At 37.1% G+C, this 15,322-nt stretch overlaps 2 pseudogenes across 2 annotated transcripts in view; both read left to right on the top strand.

Annotated features, from left to right (window-relative positions):
- LOC307144224 (integrin alpha-X-like) overlaps positions 1-6,339 on the top strand; it is a 30,994-nt pseudogene extending 24,655 nt beyond the window's left edge. Inside the window, exons 18-30 of the transcript XR_013818694.1 lie at positions 34-165; positions 693-766; positions 1,384-1,525; positions 1,689-1,787; positions 1,861-1,940; positions 2,069-2,155; positions 4,714-4,792; positions 4,911-5,006; positions 5,108-5,188; positions 5,326-5,436; positions 5,538-5,651; positions 5,789-5,899; positions 6,003-6,339. The product of XR_013818694.1 is annotated as an integrin alpha-X-like (transcript). The remainder of the gene's footprint in view (positions 1-33; positions 166-692; positions 767-1,383; positions 1,526-1,688; positions 1,788-1,860; positions 1,941-2,068; positions 2,156-4,713; positions 4,793-4,910; positions 5,007-5,107; positions 5,189-5,325; positions 5,437-5,537; positions 5,652-5,788; positions 5,900-6,002) is intronic.
- Positions 6,340-6,583: 244 nt separating this feature from the next.
- The window catches only part of LOC307144223 (matrix metalloproteinase-25-like), a 37,863-nt pseudogene continuing 29,124 nt past the window's right edge, over positions 6,584-15,322 (top strand). The window contains exons 1-3 of the transcript in view: positions 6,584-6,769; positions 8,912-9,047; positions 10,153-10,442. The product of the transcript in view is annotated as a matrix metalloproteinase-25-like (transcript). The remainder of the gene's footprint in view (positions 6,770-8,911; positions 9,048-10,152; positions 10,443-15,322) is intronic.

Genomic DNA, 15,322 nt, shown 5'->3' with positions numbered 1-15,322 from the left:
TTGAATGTCATTTATCTATTCTTGCCCACTCAGGCTTTCTCGGAAGATGCTCTGAACCCGTTGTCCAATCAGTTGACATTCACTTTTGAGGGTTTGCCAGTTGCCAGACTGCAAAACATAAAGCCAATACTGCTGCCGACGATAAAGACCACCACAGACCACAGTGTAAGAGAAGGCAAACCAATGTTTGTTTTAAAGTATGAATCATTCAGACAAAACATTAAAGGGAAAGCTCATCCATAAATGAAACCTCTGTCATGATTTAGGTCCACTGCATGTCATTTGAGGGACTTTCTGTCTGCTATTAAACACTAAAGAAGATATTTTGAAAAAATGTCTATGTTTGTAGCGTACATACAATGAAAGTCAAAGGGGTTCAGTGTTGTTTTAGACCTCATTGACTTCATAGGACAAGTTAAAACATTCTTCAAAATATCTTCTTTTGTGTGAGTAAATGATGACTTACAGAAAGTCATTTTGAATGACACACGGGTGTCTAAATGATGACAGAATTCAAATTTTTTGGGTGAACTATCCAATTCATAACTCATAGTATTATTTTAATTTACTATAGTCTCTTTTTTCACATGTCTAAAGATATTAATTACTTTATATCTATTGTAATACAGTTATGCAGTTTTATATGATTTAAGAATCTACTGTATATCTAAATATCTCACCTCTTTCCACAGCTGGATTTTGAGTTAAACTGTGGGTCTGATGGTATTTGTGTCGATGACCTCAGGATGGATTTCAATTTCTCCGGGTGAGCAAATATTTATGATTTGTAACATTAAAGATCAGCACACATGAATCATGGAAAGGGCACGAATGGAGAAGAGACAATGCCAAGTTATAGAATCATACTTGTTATTGTTATGTTGTGAACTTCTTTTCCTCGATCGAAGAAGAGACCAGGAGACATTGGGATATCTTTCAAGCAGACGTTACTCTTTATTGAGACACGAGCTGTTCTTCGGCTGAGGTCATCCAACAAGTCTAACTTAACAGTACAAAACACTGTAACTTATTTACATTTCAGGGGGAGGGATTATACAGCAGGGGAGGAGACACTCTGAACAATACAATGCAAATGTTGTATAGGAAATAGGGACACACCCCAAACATTCCTGTCATCAGTCCTGATTCAATCAGCATAACAGTGTCATTGAAATGCATAGACGATAATTCAATCACTCAGGGGCTCCAAGAGCCATTAAAGACATTTGGTGCTCATTTTACTTACAATGAAGAGAAACAGGAACTGGCCTGAAAACTTTGAATAGCAGACTAATTAAATGTTAAATACAATGTACTTTAAACATATTCTTAAATTTGTAATCCCACAACTGTGAGCATCTCTCTTTGGTTTCTGTGATCCAGATCTACAAACATAGAGGTTGGGATAATGCAGGAGATCAACGTGACAGTGTTTGTAGAGAACAGAGGAGAAAACTCATACAACACTCACTTCAGCCTCAAATACCCCTTTGGACTTTCCTACAGGAGAATCACATCTAAACAGGTGAGACCAGGATGATTTTATTAAAAATACTCACAATTTGACCATAAATGAATCGTATACAATATGTCTAATGGCAGTTTTTAAGCAATTGTAATGACAATTGTCATTGAACTTGCTTTAGGTTATTGAATGGGTATTTACACATAATTTTGTGTATGAGCAGGGCAGAGTGGAGTGTGTTTCTCTTGACAGTGAGCAAAGAGGTTTATCTGGAGAAACCACCTGTCATATCAGTAAACCCATCCTCAAGGGCAACGCTCAGGTGAACTCACTTTTTAAACTGTCCTGTGTGTGTTTCTGTTCAAGCACTCATTGTTTCCTCTTTGTCCACTTAGGCTGTGTTTCATATTACATACAGCATCGATAAAGAAAGCATCTTTAATCAAAGTGTGATATTCACCGCTCAGATCAACAGGTATTACATATTTTCTGGGGGTTGTTTGAGTGCACTCAAAGTGTACAATTGCATCGCTTAACCATGAGCTGTTAAGTAGAAACTGATAACTGAATAAGCTACTAACCAAAACCCTCCATCACTTACAGTGGGAATGACCAACACTCTCAAACCAGTCAATTATCCAGACAGAAAAGCATTGGTGTCAAATTTGCCATCTACCTTGCATTAATAAGGTTAGTGCTCTTGTTTTTCAAGTCATTCTCAACTGGTTTTGCTTCAGCACCCAGATTTGACTGTGGATAATAATGGCCAGTGTAAAATGTATGCTTCTAAAGCAAAACCAAATACAATTTAATGTCTGATATAGTCAGTGTTGTATTTTCATTTCCAGTAAATCTAATACAAAAAATGTAGGGGTGAGTGGGGCACAACCTGACACTGGGATAGTTGTAACACACATGGTTTAAACATTTCCACACATGCCAGGACGACGAAACTTAGAAATATAGAAACAATTGTGCAAAATGTAAAAAATCTTTGGAAGATATTACTGAACATTTATTTTACCATAGCAAAAGTCAATTTCTGTTTATTTTTATAAAGTTTATTTTTCATCTCTGTTTTTGTGTTTATTTTAAATGAGACAAATCTGATATTATTTTAATATTATATCTGTTATTTAACAGTTGAGATAGTTCTTTAATGCTGATCTAACAGCAGAAGACACGAGCCGGTGTTGTGCAGGTGGGGTGTGTTGTCACAATGCGTTACAATGAGCCCCTATTAGAACTACGCTATTATATTCTATACTTTTATGAATTCTATTGAGAAACCATGAGGAAACCATTTTTCTCTGTTTGTTAAACAAAATTATTATTTAAAAAAAAACATTATTTTATATGAAAAAGTTAATAATTGTATTTTATTGACAAAATATTTTACTTTGTCTTGTATATATTTTCTGATTAGATCAGATAACATTTTAAGCTGTCATTTAGTCATGTTACAATGTGCCCCACCTATGGGGCATGTTGTCACATTTCACTTTCATTCTTTTTTTGTAAATCAAGAAAAAGATATACACTGTATTAATGAAACAAAACCACATCATTGTAGACATGTGGGAAATTAATGTGGGAAAAAATAAATACTCTGAACCCCAAGTAAATTAAAAAAACTGAGGAAGTCAAAAAGTGTTAAGTTGTGCCCCGCTCTTCCCTTTTTATTATTCTTTTTTGAATATTTTAAATTTGAGAGAAGAACAAAACACTAAACATGGGATTACACTTTATTTTAAGGTGTTAACAGTTAAGTACTGAGCAGACATTAATTAGTAATATTACAATAGGGTTAGGGTTAGGAATAGGGTTTGGTTTATGGTTTGCAGCTATTACTATAGACCCATTCAATGTTCATAAACATCGAAAACCTAGGTTGGGTGTGTGCACAGCAAGGGGTCAGAAAAACAACGCAATCTACTGTTTTCATAGTGAAAGTGCAAGCAATAATGTAAAGCTAGTCTGCAGAATACCACAGGTCACAATTATTGCCAGATCTCAAACTTCACCTATCAATTACATCAGTATACAGTTTACTTACCATGGCTTAACTCTACCGTTGTTGTCACAATGTTGGCACTAGCCTGCGGCTAACTACTACCACTTTTTGTAACACTTTACTCTTTTTACCCTGGCTTAGTCACTGAATTTCAGAGCACCAGGTAATGGACCAGTAGCTTAGGTTCGCTACAGAGAGCAAATATTTATAAGGCACACAGACAATGACTAGAAACGTACCAATTTATATTCTTTGTGCAAGATTAAAATAATGTAAATGAAGTACAATTACAATAACAATGAAATAAAACTACATAAAAACACAAATGAATGACTTTTTCATTGGTTTCTTTTCAGTCCCTTATGCGTTTTATTTAGATATATTCTCTAAGTGTTATTTTCAGCTCTGTTGTTATTTAAATAGTTTTTTCTAATTATATTCTAACTAGCTTAAATTATTCTCCTATTTTGAGCCTCTACAAACACGAGCCTCTTTGATCGTAGCATTGTCCCAGTCTGCCCTTTTAATAGCTTGCAGCCACAGATGTTGTCTATTTTTTTAAACGGATGAAATCCTGCAGAAATATTTTTTTGGGCATTTTTTTCTTGATGAGAAATTATCTGGTTAACACTATTCAATGGGATTGAATGAACTTTCTGACCCCGACATGCGCACTGTGAACTGCGAATTTTCCTGTGACATGAACCATGAAGGGGTCTATCGTAACTACATGTAAAATGTGTAAAAGGTCACTGTAAATTAGTTATCAACATGATTATTTATGGGGTAAAAATTATTTGCCAAAAAAGGCAAACTCAACCCAAATACAACATCTTTGGGATGAATTAGAGTGAAGACTGCTAGCCAGGACTTCTCATCCAACATCAGTGCGCTTCTAGAAGAATGGTCAAAAATTCCCATAAACACACTCCTAAACCTTGTGGAAAGCCTTCCCAGAAGAGTTGAAGCTGTTATAACTGCAAATGGTGGGACAACTCCATATTAAACCCTACGGATTAAGAATGGGATGTAAAGGGAAGTGAAGTGTGGCAAGTGAAGTGTGGCAACCTTCAAGTTACAAGTCCGACTCTCTAACAATTAGGCCACGACTGCCATTAAAGTTCATGTACATGTAAAGGCAGACGTCCCAAAACTTTTGGCAATATAGTGTGTGTATATATAAACACACAAAGGATTTGGATTACTGACATATTTTTCCTTTATTTTAAATAAGACATGAAGATTCAAGCCTCCACATTAATTTCACTGCACAGAAAACTGATCTTGAAAGACCAGTCAAACAGATACTGAAGGTACTGTAAAGACATTCACACACTTCCATGAACATCGAACAATGGATTTCATTGTCTTATTCTCTTGATCAATGTCTTTTCATGGCAAATGGTATTTGAATGTCCTTCTCTCTTCCAGGTTGAAAATGACTTTAGAGAATTAACATTCAAAGTTTTCATCAGAGTGCCAGTGATTTTAGGAGATAAATTAATCTGGACTGACAAAAACCTACAGGTAAATATAAATGATGGTTATATGAATGTGCTAGAAAAAGCCCATCTACTGTACATTTGTCAAATTAAAAAACAACCAAAAGCTAGATTGTGTGCTTTTAGATTCCAGACTGTGTGAAACAGAGGGATGAGCGGCCGCTTGTAACTGATTTTGTGGAAGTACTTAAGAAGGATCGTGTGGTGGTGAGTGTTTGAGTTTCATTGATCTAACAAAAACAAAGCCATAAAATATAACGTATTATCTTCTTTTTGCATTGACCCCCATTGCTCCATCTCCCTGGATGTGTGTGTGTGTGTGTGTGTGTGTGTGTGTGTGTCAGAACTGCTCTGTGGCGGTGTGTGCCGTGTTCAGCTGTGACGTCACTCTCATGAAGAATGAAAGGAAACTCTTTAACATATTTGGCAATGTGAGCTCTGGATGGATTGAGCAGGTATCTGACTTTTAAAGCAAATTCATATCAAAGAGCAGACCATATACTGTATATTCATAATTGTTTGATCGTTTCTTGTTGTCATGATCTGTCTCTCTTAGACTGGACTCAGAGCTGCTGTTTTTGAGTTGGTCAGTTCAGCGTCTCTGGATTATGACAAGAGCAAATACATTTTCTTTACCTCGGATTCTCAACACACTGCGCCGTCTCTCCAGGTAATGCATTTTCTTCACAAATGCATCGAAAATAAAATGTACAATACTAGATCTTACATTTGTCAAGGCCTTAATACTATTATGCTTGTATGTGAAGGTGGATTGTCAGAGCTAATATTGTATTCATGTATGTGTAGATTAATACTCAAGTGGAGGTGTATGAGGAGGTGAACCTGACCAAAGAGATCATTGGAGGGGTAATAGGAGGACTGCTGCTACTGGCTCTCATCACAGCGGCCCTCTATAAGGTGTGTGTATGTTCAACTTTGAACCTTTCATTTTCAGCTGTCTAACTTGAGTTTAATTTTTCAATGTTGCAATTCATATGCCTTAATTATCTTTCATTTTCAGGCTGGATTCTTTAAAAGCCAGTACAAGCAGTTGCTAGAAGATGCAGGACAAAGTGCTGAAGACGGGCCAACCACTGAACAATCACAAAAATAACCAACCACAATAGCAGTGCATTAAAGATTCAAATATGGTTTTATATGTAAATATATTGTATGTCTATGCATGCAAATATTAATTATATACTGCTTGTACGATCATCATAAGTTTCATTATCAAATAAAAGGGCCTGCACAGTTAAAAATACTGATGGAGGAGAAACAACTACAATCAGTCACTGACAGCTGAAGTGTGTGCTTTCAAACATGTCTGCTGAACACATATCATTTCAATAATTAAACATCTGGTCAGAGGAGGAAAGGAGAGAATGACGGCTGGCCCTGGTGTTCTTCGATACACAACTGCATACGAGTGGCGAAGCGGATGGAAAGTTGGATGAATCGTTCAAGCCTGCTGGTATCCTCGTATGCAGCGAGATGTAGCCGGTAGGTCGTTATCAGGGATTGCTCGTTCCAACCACTGGCAACAGCGAGGGTTCGAAACTGGAGGGCATACTCATTTACAGACAGTGAACCTTGTTTCAAATGGTAGAGTTGCTCACCGATCGACTAATCCCAGGACGGTTTTCCAAAAACTTCCTTGAAGTGTGCGATGAAACCGAACAGGGTCTGGATCACAGGACTGTCGTTGGACCACAGAGATTCCCCCCAACGGAGCGCTTTACCAGACAGCTGCGAAGTGATGAACGCCACCTTAGCGCGATTGTGTGGGTACAGGTGGGGCTGCATCTCCAGGACCAGCGAACATCGAAGCAGAAATCCGTTGCAATCCTCCGCCGAACCAGAGAAGGGCGCCGGTCTGGCCATGGGACTGGCACACTCGGGGGGCAAAGAAGCAGTGGTGTTGTTTCCGGAAGTGCTCGCTGGTGAAGATGCAGGTGTGCTGGAGGGAAGAGCTTCGCCGAACAGCGTCGATGAGCTCCTTGAAGGGATCCGGGGTGCTCATCCTGGTGCTGTGCGGTGTTGGTCCGGTCTTCTGTTACAATACAGAGGTGACACGGAGAACTGATGACAGGGGTAAACAGAGTTTATTAAACAGGACCAGGATGTGAGCAGATGAGGTGAGTAACAGAAGAGGTTATCCAGTGGAATGGTAATGTCAATGGTGATACTGTACATCTGGTTGCAGGCAGGGGCGTAAATCACGGGGGGGACGGGGGGGACAGGACCCCCCCAATCTGAGGGCTGCCCCCCCCCCCCCCAAAAACCATGCTGAGTATTGTAAATAATATAATGATATATACTTAAAATACATGTGTAAGTAGTAAAACAATACAAAAGCAAACAGGACAAAAAAATGCGTTTAAGTTTAGAAAAATGTTGAGTTCCCCCCTCCCCCTTTGCCCCACAGTGGTTTGATCCACCGCGCACCTCAACTAACTTAACGTTACCCATAGAACGTAAAAAAAACTACAACACAAGTTTGGGGAGACAACAAGCCCTTCAGACAGCAGTTATGAAACTCCAGTAAGCTGTCAATACTATTTTATTCACTTTAAACATCAGATGAACTCTTTCGGACTCTTTTCTCTTTAATACAGATTAGGCAAAACACTGTTAACATCACTTGCCCACCGCCCCGGGCCACCGTCGTTTTCATTTTTATAGTAATAAAATAATTTTGTTTAGTTAGAGAACAGACACAACAATTAAAAACTGAATGTGTCTGCTCAATACAGCACGAGCAGAACGAGAGTCAGATTTCATTAATCACCAGAGCAAGCAGCTGACAGACAAGATGATCGCGGAACATTTGGTTTCAAAGCGACATGTAAAAGTGCCTATTTAAGGGAGTGTGTCATTGTACTGTTTTCTTGCTGTGTTTTTCATTAAGAATAATAGGCTAATGAACCCATAATTCAAGCAACCCGAGCCCGCCCTCGAATTGGCGCTAATTCTAAATCTAAAGTATATGCGGACGGCCGCTCCGCCAGATCTGTGTTGGGCTTGCTGCAATTGAATATCTAAAGATCTGAATATCATAGTATAAAATACTATGTGTAAGATACGAGATAATTTAATAATTATAATATGACTGCGTGGGGAACCTTACTCATATTTAAACAACTATCGCTTTGTGTTGTTGGTCAGATAAAATGACAGAGAAAAGAAAAACGGACATTAGATGATCATTTTTCAGTGCACCAAAACGCCAAATAGCACAAAATGTTTTTTTTTTATTATTATTATTATTATTATTATTATTATTACTATATATTTGTTTTGTGGTACACATATCCTTACAAGTACGATTTTGGCTGTATTATTTGTGTCCCCTTCAAAAATTGCTCTTGAGAAATTTCATGTTTATCGTCCCCCCCAACTGTTAGATGAAATTTACGCCCCTGGTTGCAGGTGACTAGTAGAGCAGTAGGGATGGCAGACGCGAAACAGACGTTTCGGGGCTTTGCCGAGATCCCGAAGCGCAGATGTTTCGAAACACTGCTCCGAACTGTGATTCGAAACACCCATGTCACGTGACTATGGCTAAATGAAGCTTCAAAGTGTTTCATCAGGTGGCGCCTTCCGAAACTGCGTTGATTAAAGGGGGCGGGAACAAGCCACACAGTCACACATCTGTATAAACCTAATTCACCACAGTTTAAAAGTGAAGTAAATCCATCTTCACCTCGTGGGTTTTTGTGAGAGGAGAGTGATTTTGTGATAGCAGTGATTTTGTGATAGCAGTGAGATTTATAGTGCGCTTTGGTTAGTTATATTTAGGCTAGATTTAAATTAGATATAGGCTATTGACTGATAGGTATAGACAGTGACATATAGTTAGGATAGATATAGTGACACATTCATATAGGCTAAGTTAGATCTGAGACCTTCTGTCCTGTGTTTCTCTAGAGTCTAGACAGTGACACCCTGAAACTGATGAGCACACCACGATGTTCATTGCCAGACATTATAGGGGCCGGGGAAGGAGGAAAAGAAGATATGTCACTACTGGACTCCGCTGGAAAAAGTCTGACCTCACATGGAGGTCTGCATTGTTAGACACACATGCCCAGCTGACAGGGAACGTCTTCAGAACATGATGGCAAAGTTATGAACAAACGTTCTTATACTGTAGTTATGTTAAAGAGTTCACAAAAAAAATTAAATTCAGTTTTACCCCTTATGTCGTTTCAAACCCGTACACTCTTAAAAATGAAGGTTCTTTACTGGTATCGATGATTCCATGAAGAACCTTCAACATTCATGGAACCTTTCCATTCCACAAAAGGTTCTATATAGTGGAATAATGTTCTTCATATTTTATTCTTCAAACTAAGGGGGAAAAAGGTTATTTTTAACAACTGATCACTAAAAGGATCTTTGGAGAGCCGAAAATGGTTCTTCTATGGCATTGATGCTAAAATACCCATTTGGAACCTTTATTTTTAAGAGTGTAAGACTTTCGTTCCTCTTCAGAACACAATTAAAGATATTTTTGATGAAATATGAGAGCTTTCACTCCCTCCGTTGAAGAGACTCGATTGCTTTATATGATGAACAGATTGAGTTAGGCTTTTATTCACATATAAACATTAACCTGCTCACACATCAGTTGTGGTAAACGGAAGCTCAAGTATATCCACTTGACGTGTGAGAACCAATGAGTTTCATTCTCATGTTACGCAGCTCATTTGAACTTTAGCAATAACCAATGAGGTTCATTCTCGTGTTATCAATTCATATGAATTAGTTTTACGATCTCTTTATGAACTTTTTGAAGCGTCAAAGTGTCCGTTGCATAGCTGTCAATGGAGGGACAGAAATCTCTCATATTTCATCCAAAAGATCTTAATTTGTGTTCTGAAGATGAACGAAAGTCTGGTCTTTAATAATGTTCTAAAAAAATTACATAAACAATTCTTACAGCTAAAATATATTTTTTCAGCATATACAGAGAATATTTTAAAGTAACTTTTCCATAATGTTTGCTGATAAAACTGAATGTTTCCTTAACGTTCAGAAATAATTTAATGGCAGCATTAGAAAATGTTGCTAGACCATGTTTTTGTTAGCTGGGTCACTGACAAGACTAACTTATAATAACCCTTTAAAATATGCAGTCTCTAACTTATCTCCGTTTTGCCTACTAGCATCCAGAATTACCCATCTCTCCAACCATTCCTCCCTCCCAACGTTGTGCAAGCTATTATGACCTATGCCTTTAAAGCCTGGAGTGATGTCACCAACCTCAAATTTCAAACTGCTTCCTTGAGCGAGCAGGGCAGTGCCGATATAAAGATCTCTTTCGCCCGCTCGCTCCACGATGACGGGTATCCATTTGATGGGAAGGGAGGGACACTTGCTCATGCCTTCTTCCCAGGGGAGTATGAAGTTGCTGGAGATACTCATTTTGATGACGAAGAGAGCTGGACCTACTCAGGCAAGATATACAAGCATTACTAAATATTCACTGATTGATAGATGAATAACAGGCCCAAAGCAGAATATGAGCAGTGCTAATGTTGAAAAAATCATTAATTATGTAACAATTTTAGTTTAAGCTGTTCTACAGAAGATAGATCATTATTCAACATTATTCAGTTCAGTTCAGTGTTGTTTCAGTTCAGTTCAAGTGTAAAGTTCATCAATAATGAAATGAGCTCAATTCAGCGATAAGCAGCTCTACAGAAGAGAACAACAGTGTTGTTATTCAGCTCAAGTCAGTTCAATGTTGATTCATTTCAATTCAATAATTTTGACATTGCAAACTTTTACGAACTGGACTCAGGTTGAAGCTCTAAATGCAGCTTTATTGGGGCATACAGAGTCGTAATCCCTATAGCAAAGGGTCAAACACACGGGTAAACAATACAAATGAGCAACCAGGCTGAAAACAGGCAAAACGGTAATCCAGAAAACAGGCAGGGAAGCAGGGAAGCAGGGAAGCAGGGAAGCAGGGAAGCAGGGAACCAGGGAACCAGGGAACCAGGGAACCAGGGAACCAGGGAACCAGGGAACCAGGGAACCAGGGAACCACTCCGAAATGCAGTGTAACAACATACAAGACTTTGCAAAGAATAACACAACACACAGGGCTTAAATAGGTAGAGTTAACTAAGGTAATGAGACACAGCTAAATGTAATCAAGCATAATGAGTCCAGGCAGTGGGTTATGGGAAATGTAGTGCATGATAAGCACAAGAGTTGGGAGGAGTGCCCTCTAGTGGAGATCATGGGCACTGCATCTGGAGGATGAGAAAGTTAGTGTGATTATCCATCTTAATTTAGTTCAAATTTTGTTCTCGCCCATGTCTGACCAGTTACTGAATATTAAATGGAGTTCATGGCCTTAGTTCAGGAAGAGCTTGTTCATCTAATCTAGTCAATCATATTCCAATGGACATATGAGCAGAGTCTTAGTTTACCATCTTCCCACAACAACACTAAAGCATCCATTAAGCCTACATTTATCTTTCTATGTATTTCTCGAAATGCTTATTCTCAATGTAAGAGCAAACGTTCAATCATGCCCTTGTGAAAAAGTAGTGTGCTTAATTGTATTGATAGTGTACTTTTTGTGTATTTAAAATCTTAAAAGTGTACTTTTTAAAAAGTGCACTTGCAGATAATATGATATAATTAAAATTAAAGGCCACTTAAGTGTACTTAAAGAGAAAACACTTTAATGACAATATTTATAAACACACGTAAGTGCACTTTTTTAAATGCACTTTGTAATAATATCTAATTAATTTTTACTTAAGGAAAGTATACTTTCATGACAATATTTATAAACACAGTTAAGTGCACTTTTAATAAGTGCACTTTGTAATATTATGTAATTAATTTTTACTTAAAAAGTACACTTTCATGACAATATTTATAAACACACTTAAGTGCACTTTTAAAAAATGCAGCTTGTAATAATGTCTACCTATATTTTATTTAAACATATTTCAAATAATTATTGTTATTTATATTTTATAAAGTACACTTATTTTTATATTGACATACTAAAGCACATGGGAATTTTTTTTCCAAAATTACATTTGTTAATGTAATTTAAATGTGTTTAGTCTATAATGTATATTGTGTGCATTAATGTATTTCTTCTAGCTTCGATACACTTGCTTCAGTATACTCCAGTACAACTTATTGTTGAAATTTTTATCACTAGCTCCTGCTCTATAAACTCAACTACATGTGTCAGTTTTTTACAGAATATTTGACATAAAGTTTAATTTATGAGAGGAGTAGCCTAGGTATTTTGTATTTAATGTAAAAGCAATGTAGTACTGTACTTTACATCTGTGTACAGAATACTTTCAATATCATTATGTTGTTCTACGGCGATTAAACACACATTTAATTGCATTAATTACAAGCAAAATTTTAACAAATCTAAACAAAATTAATTTGCATTTAAATTCAGTTCAAAAACATTTAATTTTAATCAGAATACACTACACTGTAAACATGATTGACTTTTAGTTAGGTGAATGAGTCAAGTTTTTTGAACTTACAGTCCAACTACACAGAGAGTTAGAACAACTTTAACTTGAACAGAAATGGAAAACATTTATAATCAACATTTAACCATGCACAAAATATCTATTTCTCTTTAATATTTTAATGCGAATGCGCCAAAAATACTACGTCATGTTTTTGAAAAATGCGCTGTCTGCCATGTTTCTGTAATCGCGATGCGTGAGGAAACTGAAGCTGATCAAACAAGAAGAAAACAACGGAGTGAACCTTTTGGATCATTGGATGATTACAGATGAGACGTTATGTGCTGCAAATAACGAGTCACGTAAGTATATCTTGATTTAAGTTTTCTTGATTTTTAATTTTCACCGTAACATGGCAGTTCTTATTGCGATTAAGAGTGTTTAAGAGTGTATTCAGTTTAAGCGAAGATAGACGCAATATGTGATATTAATCATGTTTCCTATCATCATGTATCTATGATTGCATTTTGATAATTTCTTATATCGGAAAGTGATCGCGTGTGTGGGCGTGTTCGAGGAATTTGTCTGCTGAAAATACTCCGAATTTTTAAATGAACTAAATGACTTAAAGTTATAGTAACATTAGACATTTATATACATTTAATCCATATTATAGCGACCAGTAATATTCAATATATCACCCACATCTAGAAATAATGTTTGCAATGTTTTTTTCAGGGACGTGCACAGGAATTTTGAAGGGCAGTTGCTCAGACTTAAAATAAGAGCACTCCCCTACCAATTTTTTAATTTTAATTTTAATTTTTTAATTAATTTCATAAAACTTGATGATGATGATCGTCCGTTTGTTATACCTTTCCGACAACGTTAAGTCGTCTCGTCCATTTGTAAGTAATAAATTCCCACCTGTGCATTTCCAGATCCCCCTAATCATTATATATTTTATAGGTAACAAACAAAAGGAATGGGGCCGCAGCATTGCTGTGCCAGCCGTGGCAAATACAGGAACATCCTTCATGGAGATGGTCAGATGAAACTTGCAAGGCAAGATGAGGAAAAATGGAAGAATAGCTTTCTCAATTTGCATGGGTCTTGGGTTATTTATATATATATTTAAGTTATGTTTAATTCCCTGTAAAGTAGGAAAAAAAACGATTATTAAAATGTCCTCTATTTTTTTTAAAGCCCAGTGTCAGTGAAGATGATGTGGTCCGTGGGATCTGGTGTTTGTGGGAACCGTGAAGGAACCTCTCCCCGCATTCTACTATGATGTTGCCCTGACGACTAAGGTAATTCATCACATAGGTGATGCAGTTGCGGTCAGAAGTTTACACACACCTTGCAGTATAAACTGCTTCATCAGTACAGTATTAAATAAAAAGACAACATGCACAATTTTATGATCCCTCTTATTGCTAAAATTATTATTATTATTATTTTAACAGATACAGCAGTGTGAACATAAACTTTGGAGCGCAATTGTACATCTATCGCTTTCATTTAATTGAGCCAATTATAATAATGGATAGATCTGTTTTATAAACAATTGTTTTCTTTCTGTTTTCTTTTTCTTTCCTCAAGGTATATATTTTTTGGTTTCCTGCCTCTTTAGAACATGTCCATTCTCATCTACTGTGGAGAGATGGTGCGCAAGTTTTGGAGACGCAAGCCGATGGAGAACTTATGGAACATTGACATAAACAGCACTTTCCAACAAACTCAAAATAGTTGGTGATGAACAAAATAATTGTGCCTTTGGAGTTCTTCAGGTTTTTTTTTTTTTTTTTTTACTTTCATTCACCGTAATGCTGGAATAAGATTTTTAGAATAAACCTTTTGTTCCTAACTTTGGTACTAGTAAAGGTTTAAGAGCTTATAAGTTCGGTAACACTTTACAATAAGATCTCATTTGTTAACATTATTTAATGTATTAGCCAACATGATCTAACAGTGATGAGCAATATTTTTTTACAGTGTTTATTAATATTTGTTGACCTTAGTTAATAAAATATAGTTCAAAGTAGGGGTGGGCGATATCTCGATATTTAAAATATATCGAGATATTTTTTAAACACGATATGGATTTTGACATATCGTATATATCAATATATTGTTTATATTTAATTCTGATTCCGCCACTTTGCTTGTTTTGCCTTCTCTGTGCTGTGCTCGCCCCCGCTCGCTCGCCCCTCCCCTCGCGTGTTGTCATGGCGGCGTCCGCAACCAGCTCGGAGGCTACAGAACTCGTCTTAAAAACAACTGGCTCCATTATATGGAGATACTTCGGTTTTAAGGCGTCGGACGAACAGCAGACAGAGGTCTACTGCCATGAATGCCGACAGTTGGTTCTCAAACACTTGATCCAAGATACAGTTTACTTAGGCAGCATTACTTTGCGAGACAAGAACTCCCGCGACTGTACACCACGGAGAGAGAGCGGCTTGCTTGCTGGAGAAGGTTACTTACTATGCCCTTGATTTGAGTTGTTTTATTTTTGAATGAAAATTCATTATTTGCATGCGTTTTAAAGCCTTGCACGTAGGGCACCATGCGCTTTCCAGCGCGCGCGCACTAAAAGCCTGTCAAACAAGTGATTACTGGACTAAATCTTACTGCGCTAATACTGTCAAATACACACAAGGTTAACATAAACACAGTCGGTTATGTCTAAAGTGAAAGTAAAATCGGCGTGTGTCTGAATATTAGATGCGTGAAAGTCTTAAATTGACAGCAGGGCTGCCTAGTGAACACGCTGCCGCTTGTCCTTAAAGGCACAGTTCACTCTAAAATGATGTCATTATTTACTCACTCTAATGTTGTTCCAAACCTGTATTAATTTCTTCTGTTG

Source organism: Gobio gobio (genome assembly GCF_949357685.1).
Source record: "Gobio gobio genome assembly, chromosome: 20".
Lineage (NCBI taxonomy): Eukaryota > Metazoa > Chordata > Actinopteri > Cypriniformes > Gobionidae > Gobio > Gobio gobio.
This window is presented reverse-complemented; position numbering and strand designations above follow the sequence as displayed.